Below are 8,558 nucleotides of genomic sequence, written 5' to 3' on the forward strand. Positions count from 1 at the left end.
GAAAGTTTGCCAATTATTAACGAAACCCACATTGTTTGCTGGACACCACCTGGACAGCCAGCGATTAAATGATGACATGCGGCTAAACATGTCATCACTGGTCAGATTTGGGAGGGATCCAGAGAAAACTACGGAGTCCGACATCGTGCTTTAGAATACAGCCCGCATACCCTGTAACTAAATGTAACATCGGGGGAACTATTAACGCTTTTATAGCTGTATTTACCCTGTAACTAAATGTAACGAGGAAAACTACCATTGCATATATCACTTGTTCTCTAAATACAGAGAACAATGTGAGATGTATGTTTTGATTTTACTTGCCTCAAAACAAAACAAACTAAACAAACTAAATTAACTGCACAGTAAGCTGTCAGTAAAGTATATCAACCATATGTGTTGTGTTTTATCTTGCTATATTTGTATTCATTTCCTGGGATGAAAGGAGAGTGTGCACAAAGCTGGAAAAAGGTAAGCTTGCATGTTGAGGAGCCGTAATGCCTGACGAACACAATTGCCAGAGAGAAGACCTTCAACATTTTAATGACTTCAAAATTGTCAACGTGTTTACACCAAAACACATGTGAATCACATCTAGGGTGGGTGAATTCTGTCTGCCGACGGCAAGCAGAGTCATGGAGCCATAAACGGGCGTCAAGTAATGTAATGCTGGTGAGGTGAGCGACAGCTGAGACAGTCTTCAGACGCCAACAGTATCCATGACAACATACTGTCACCTGTACCTTTGTTCCAAAGTAAACACACAGATGTACCCTGTAGTTGTATAGGCTACACCCTAAAAATATAAAGGAACAATGTAGATTGCCTGTTTGTTTGTAATTAGGTCATTTTGAAATAAAATCACATCTGATTTATTACTTGCTGCAGAAGTCATCTGATTTTTCAGTTTTATTGTCAAACTGTACCCTGTAATAATAGAATAAGTATCCTGTAATTAAAAATACCTCTTGTAGAAGTTCTCTCTAAGTTCCCCCAAACTTCCATATTATTGATAAGTAGGTCGCACATACCCTGTTATAATAAAATAGGTACCCAGTAGTTAAAAATACCTATTGTAGAAGTTCTCTCTAAATTCCCCCAAACTTCCATATAATTGATCAGTAGGTCACACATACCCTGTTATAATAGAATAGGTACCTGGTAGTTTAAAAAAAACCCTATAATATAAATTCTCTGTAAATTCACGAATTGTTAGCCCCTTATTCCATAACTTAACATCTTGTTCCCCTGTACCTACATATATGTATTGGTACGTATTACACTGGTACACTGTTAGTACAACAGATTACACCGTAACTACCCAATAGTTACGGTGTAAATTGCGGGCTGTAATCTAAAGCGTTACCGAAAAAAAATATAAAAAACTGTCTATGGATAGGATATCTCTCGGCTACCCAGCAAATAATAAAATTTGGCTGGAAAAAAGGCTGGACAAAAAAGGGTAAGATGACAACCTCATTAGGAAGGAGTATGGGCTGACAACCCAAAAGTTGTGTGGGCCCAGAGGTAGAAAAGTTGCTGTGGGCCCGAAAGGGCTTACATACACTGGGCCTGTGTGGGTTTTTTGTGGGCAGTTTGCTAGTGTGGGCTGCCCAGTGAAAGCCAGTAGGGAGCCCACGGAAAAGTTCAGCTGTAGGCCTCATCTGGGCCAGCCCACACTGGGCCCATTTAGGTTTGGTGGAGGTTGGCCCTGGCCCACAGTGCCCACAAAAAGCCCACATGGGGTCCACAGGGGCCTGTTTGCTGGGGAATATCCACAAGTGTTAAGAGCAATGTCTTGGGCAGACTGACAAATAAGAAACACACACACACCATTACACATACATTATCAGCACACCCAGCAGCAACAAGCAGCCCTTTGAATGGACTGTGACGGGGTGTCGTTATCCCCCCCACCAGTCCCCTGTCTTCCGGGAACACTAATAGGCTCCATGCAGAGTAATGTGACCAACTGAATCATCCTCGTCCTGGAGGCTGCAGATCGGAGGAGCAGAGAGTGCCGTGCTAAGTCTGGCTCCCACTCCAAGAAAACCTCTCTGGGGTGACACTATTGGTTTATAATCGTGATTCCTCTGGGATTTTACATCTAGTCCTCAAAGGAACTAGTGGCATTCTTTTCATCTGCCTTGGCCCCTTTGCTCACTTGGCAGAACTCAGACCAGCTCTTGGGTGAAAAGGCCAGAGGGCTCCTGTTCAGCCCCAATTGCAGCTTTAGGTGAGTAAAAAACTCCAGCAGAGCTGAGGCACTAATACTAGAAGAATGAGTGACTGATCAACTGTGATCTGATCAGTGTTGATGATCTCTTAAAGAGCCTTACTGTAACTTGCTGAAACAATGGATTTGTCAAATAACATCAATTATGGACAGTTTATAGACTTTGTTAATTACAATAATGCATACAATAAATGGTTTCCTTACTGATTTTTATCAGCTAACAAGAGGTACAATACTGACTCTGGCAAAGCCAGTTTGTAGATAACAAGTCAAGACAACAAACATATTAATTTTTATTACTACAATAACACATGATCAAACTTATTTTTTCTATTGCAGACATTTCTGTTGTTTGAGTGCCGTTGACAGGGAATAAAAGAAGTGAACAGCTGCAGCCTGAATGTAACATAAACATTTGTGCTCCCCTCTGAGTAGGCACTAAAGGGACATTTCCACTAACCCCCACTCTTAACTTCTACATTAGCACAGATAGCTGAGGAATGGGAAAGGGCTGACTAGGTGCTGCTGTGCATAGCCTTCATAACTAGGATATGACAACAGTAAGTCTCAGTATTCCACCAGCCCCAGGGAGTAGTTACACAAAGTGTTGTTTGTTTGTATCATCAACTCATGGGGAAAAAAGTACTGTTAATATCTAACATAAGCTGGTTACCTTCATGGAATAATACGTCAAGCTGAAGTTGTGGATTCATAATTAAACTTGAGAAAAGTTAGGATGTGTTCACATTTACACATAGTCAAGTATCAAAAATATACAAATGTGAAAGTAAAGAAAGACCCCGCCACCCCCCCACCCCCACCACCACCACCACCACACACACACACACACACACACACACACACAAAAGCACTAAAATAAGAGTACTCAATAAGAATAGGTACTGAGGAAATGCTATCACAAGTGAGGAAACTCCAGAGGCGGGAGAAAACCTAGAAGTAGACAGGTAAGTAAAAATCAATGAAAGAGGTAAATGAAAGGATAAGAGCAGAAATATGATTAATAAATAGATGTGTTAAATATTACATATATATATATAAAATAAATCATAAATAATTAATAAATAGATTAGGTTAAAAGCCAGACTAAAAGAGGTAGGTCTTGAGTTTGCTTTTGAAAATATCAACACTCTCTGCTGCCCTCAGGTCTTCAGACAGGCTGTTGTACAGACATGAACCATAGTAATAAAAAGATGCCTCACCATTAGTTTTTGGTCTTACTTTTGGGACTGTTAAAGGCAAATCTGATAGATAGCTAGGACCAAGACCATTACGAGCTTTAAAAACCAATTAAAGGATCTTAAAATCAATTCTGAAACACACAGTGAGTCAATGCAGAGACTTTATTGATGTAACATGTGCTCTGTTTCTGATCCTTGTCACCACACCTGTAGCTGACTTTTGTAGTAATTGTTATTGAGATTTATTTTTCTCAGGAAGACCAGAAAGTAGAGCATTACAAAAATCGATTTTTCAAGTAATACATGCATGTAGTAGCGTCTCTGTGCTGGCTGGAGAGAGAGAAATGTCCGTACTCTGGCCATGTTCTTATGATGATAAAATGATGTTTTAGTTATGTTTCTAATATGTGGTTCAAAACATCAAATCAAAGATAACTCAGAGGTTTTTAGTAGGGTTTTAGTGCCAGTGTTTGCAGTTTTGCATTCAGCTTGTCTCTCTGAGCTTTAGGACCAATTACTAAGACCTCATTTTTGTTCTGTTTTACCTGTCAAAAATGATCTGCCATCCATGACTTGATATCTAAAATGCAGTTAAAAGCATTGTACAGCTGTGTATCATCAGCATAACTATGGAAGTTTATGTCGTGCCTCCTGATGACATTTGAAAAACAGCTCGCTAAACTCAGAAAGACTGACGGATATTATTCTGCTGTGTTACATCCATAGATATGTGTACATACATACATAGATATGTGTATGCAAAAATGGGATATAGCAGAGCAGAATGTATAATCAGTGTGTGATGGTGTCTGTTTTTGAATGTTTAAGCCTAAATAACAAGCACCATACACACACTTCAGTGGGATGTGTCCTTGTCACTACCCCTTCTTCTACAAATTCAATTTATATACTTTTTTGAACAAATTTGTTTTGAAGGCAACATCCTACCCCTCAAAATTCATGAAATGAGGGAGCAAACCTTTTTAATGAAAGTATTTGCAAGGTTGCATTCATCTTAAATGTTTTGTTTGAAGTTTAAAGTTTTATTTAATACATAATTAAAAATGCATTGTCTTTTATTAAAATGTTCTGCATTGGTTTAGGTTAGATAGATTGTGGTCTTGGTTAAATATATAAAAACAAAATGACTCAAGGCAAAAGATATATTTACTTTTTGGCCAAAACTACCATATATCCCTAACTAGAATGTTTTTGTAGCCAAAATGTAGCCACATGTGGCACACTGAACAGGAGCGCCTTGTCCAGTGTCAGAGTGCTGGGCTTTATATGCCCACCATCCAGCCTGACCACCTCCCAAACATGAATATAACACTTTCTGTACTGGAAAAGTGGAGCCACTGATCATAATCCAGGAAGCAATTGTTTTATCCAGAGTATGCTCAGCAAATCTGTTCAGTAATGTATAAACATAGTTTTACAATGTTCATATGAAGTGAAAATTTACATGTAACTACTCTTCAACAGGCTAGAAATTTATTTGTCATGGGTTTACTCAGTGGTTTGTATTACATTAAAACAATTAAATATCTTAAAAACTATATATGTTACAAAATAAGCACATACAATATTTTTAGTATTAGTTACTTTCGTATGGCTGTCCCCTACCTTTATTCTCACTGGTGTATCGGGGCGGCAGTAGCTCAGTCCATAGGGACTTGGTTTGGGAACCAGAGGGTCGCCTGTTAAAGTCCCAAAATATGGAGCGTGGACTGGTAGCAGCAGAGGTGCCAGTCCACCTCCTGGGCACTGCCGAGGTGCCCCTGAGCAAGGCACCGAACTCCCCAACCGCTCGGAGTACCTGTCATGGACAGCCCACTCTGACATCTCTCCACTTAGTGCATGTATAGGTCCAGTTTGTACATGTGTGTGTTCAGACCTGTGTGTAATTGACAACAGAGTGAAAAATTGAATTTCCCCTCGGGGATTAATAAAGTATATAAAATTATTGTTAAATTATTAAAATTATATGGCACTTGTTTTATAATAAACAATGTTTTATGTGTTATCATATTCATGATAATGCATACAACACTATGTCATATGTAGATATACAAATAGATATGATAAATTGATAAACTGCCATACTGTCCTGTATTATATGGATTCATCCTACTGATAAACTACCTATGTCACGCTCTGCTTCTCTGTTCCCCTCTTCAGCCACATTACCACTTCTGCAGAGACTATTACCAAGGCCCCTTTGTTGCCATTTTCTGTCCATCCACCAGATGCCTTTGGACTTTCCCTACTTTACCAGTCACCTGACTGCCACACCCATCTTCACGCAAGTTCCCACCTCCCTCATCTACTCTGCCAACACATTTTTACTTGCTTTCATTTCTTCACTGCTTCTTGGTCATACATCTCTCAAGGTTTTTCACAAATTCAAAAAAAAAAAAAAAGGCAGAAAATCAAACCTGTTCCAGAAACTTGAATGACAGACAAAAGTTTCAGAGTTGGTGTGCAAATGCAGTTGACACAACGTGGGGTCATATTTACTTTTAAATGTGCGACAATTAATATTTCCTTGGTGTGCAATGGCCTTAACTCGTCAAATACCAGTGCTGGATCAGTGGCTCTCTATGTCAAACTATGATACTCTATGTACCCCTAACGTCATTTTTGGACACTCTGGGATGGCATGTCAATAATCACTCGTTACACGCATTGTGTCATTACAAAATAAACTTCCCTTTTCACAGTAAATGTAAAATTTCAATTCGTTAAATTTATACAATCTCATTTTAAAACAACATCCCATGTAGGTTGACTTCATTTTTAGGTTTACTTCCTTAGGTTTAGGCAACAAAAGTACATGGTTAGGCTTAGGAAAAAGATAATGGTTTGGGTTAAAAAAAAAAAAAAAAAAAAGTGCATCTTACCAACGCAGTGGTACTTAAACACCTACAGTGATGTAGAGTCACTGTAGGTGTGGCGTGAATGACCAAAAGAGGAAAAAGAAGTGACAAAAAAATGAATATTATCACGGTGACCTTTGTTTCACTAAAACTCAACATGAATAATTTTTATTAGTTGGTCTCCCAGTTATTATTGTTTGGGGAGGCATGTACGTTTTTTAGTTTCTGAAGGAGGACATGACAGAAGAAGTTTGAGAACCACTGTACCAACTTAACATAACATAACAACACATCCACCCCCCGTCCCGCCCACCCTTGGACTTTCTCACTCTTTGCAGTTGGCAGTTGCTCAGAGATTCAGCCCAGTGGGTCTCATACAGACACTAAAGGGTGCATCGGCGCATCAGTAACTGATGAGGACTGCTGACCCAGAATCGGTGAATTTGATGAAAAAATTGATGAGTTGGGAGCAAGAGACAAGTTGGAGTCCCATTCCCTTTAATTAGATCCAGCTGTACTGGCCCAGATACTTTATTCCTCTGTTAGTTTGTAATCATCATTGCAATGTAGGTTCCTGTTACCTGCCTGCTACTTGTTACCTGTCTGTCTGTCTCATTTTTCTGTTACCTGCTACCTTTCTGCTACCTGTTATCTCCCTGTTACCTGTCTGCTACCTGTTATCTCTCCGTTACCTGGTATCTGTCTGCTACTTGTTACCTGTCTGCTCCCTGTTATCAGAATCAGGATCAGAATCAGAGATACTTTATTGATCCCCATGGGGGAAATTGTTGGCGTTACAGACCCTCCTTACAAGAGTAGAAAGATATTGTATAGTGCAAAAATATATATAGTAACCTATTAGATATACACAGATACAGTGGCAAAAATAGATAATAAACAGAATATATACAGTAAAGGTAAAAGTTAAATTTTTGCACTGAGTAATTACACTGTAAGTTATTGCACAGATTATTGTATTAAGTTAGCAGTGAACTGTGAAATAAATATGTAATAATTTACTGGTTACGTTGTTGACAGTGGGTGAAATAGTCTAACGGCCACTCAGTGGGAGGAGTTGTACAGTTTGATGGCCACAGGCAGGAATGATTTCCTGTGACTTTCAGTGGTACATTTTGGTGGTATGAGTTTCCCACTGAAAATACTCATGTGCCTGAGCAGCACATGGTGGGGTGGATGTGAGACATTGTCCAAGAGAGTTCATTGCTTAGACAGCATCCTCCTCTCTGACACCACCATCAGAGAGTCACGCTGCATTCCCACAATGTGGCCTTGCAGATCAGTTCGTTGAGCCTGTTGGTGGCCGCCACCCTCAGCCTGCTGCCCCAGCACACAACAACATAGAGGATAGCACTGACCACCACATACTCATAGAAAATCCTGAGCGTAGTCCGGCAGATGTTGAAGGACCTCAGTCACCTCAGAAAATAGAGCCAGCTCTGGCCCTTCCTGTAGAGAGCATCACTGTTCTTAGCCCAGTCGAGTTTATTGTCAGTGTGTACCCCCAGGTACTTACAGTCCTCTACAATGACCACACTGACCCCCTGGATGGAAACAGGGGTCACCGGTGTCTTGGTCCTCCTCAGATCCACAACCAGTTCTCTTGTCTTTGCCATATTGAGCTGCAGATGGTTCAGCTTGTCACCCAGTTGAGCTGGACGGATGGTGTTGAACACACTGGAGAAGTCACAAAACATGACCCTCACATTGCTCACCTGCTTGTCCAGGCGGGCATAGACGCGGTTGAGCAGGTAGATAATGGCATCCTCCACTCCAAGTCGGGGCTGATAGGCAAACTGGAAGGGGTCCAAGAATGGCTTGACCACGGGCCGGAGCTGCTTCAGGACAGTCTCTCCAGGGTCTTCATGATGTGGGAGGTCAATGCCACAGGTCTGTAGTCCTTGGAGTCACTGGGACACGGTGTCTTTGGCACAGGAATGAGGTAGGGTGTCTTCCACAGTATGGGGACCCTCTGGAGACTCAGGCTCATGTTGAAGACATGCTGGGGGGCACAGACTTTGAGCACCCTGGGGCTGACACCATCAGGGCCTGCAGCCTTGCTTGAGTGGAGTCTCGTCAGCTGTCTTCTTGTATGATCAGCAGTCACCTCCTGTACCTCTCCTTAGCAACCTTGATCTTCACCTTCAGTTCCCCCTGTATTGTTCAATTTCAATCAATCAATTTTATTTATAAAGCCCAATATCACAAATCACAATTTGCCTCACA

The 8,558-nt window shown here is 40.7% G+C and overlaps 1 protein-coding gene across 1 annotated transcript in view; it reads left to right on the plus strand.

Annotated features, from left to right (window-relative positions):
• LOC126397666 (coiled-coil domain-containing protein 106-like) overlaps window positions 1-6,293 on the plus strand; it is a 14,113-nt gene extending 7,820 nt beyond the window's left edge. Inside the window, exons 1-2 of the transcript XR_007570688.1 lie at window positions 2,029-2,236; window positions 5,617-6,293. The gene's annotated coding sequence lies outside the window, so the exon portion shown is untranslated. Of the gene's footprint in view, window positions 2,237-5,616 lie in introns of the transcript that reaches the window.
• The last annotated feature ends 2,265 nt before the right edge of the window (window positions 6,294-8,558 follow it).

Source organism: Epinephelus moara, chromosome 2, assembly GCF_006386435.1.
Source record: "Epinephelus moara isolate mb chromosome 2, YSFRI_EMoa_1.0, whole genome shotgun sequence".
Lineage (NCBI taxonomy): Eukaryota > Metazoa > Chordata > Actinopteri > Perciformes > Serranidae > Epinephelus > Epinephelus moara.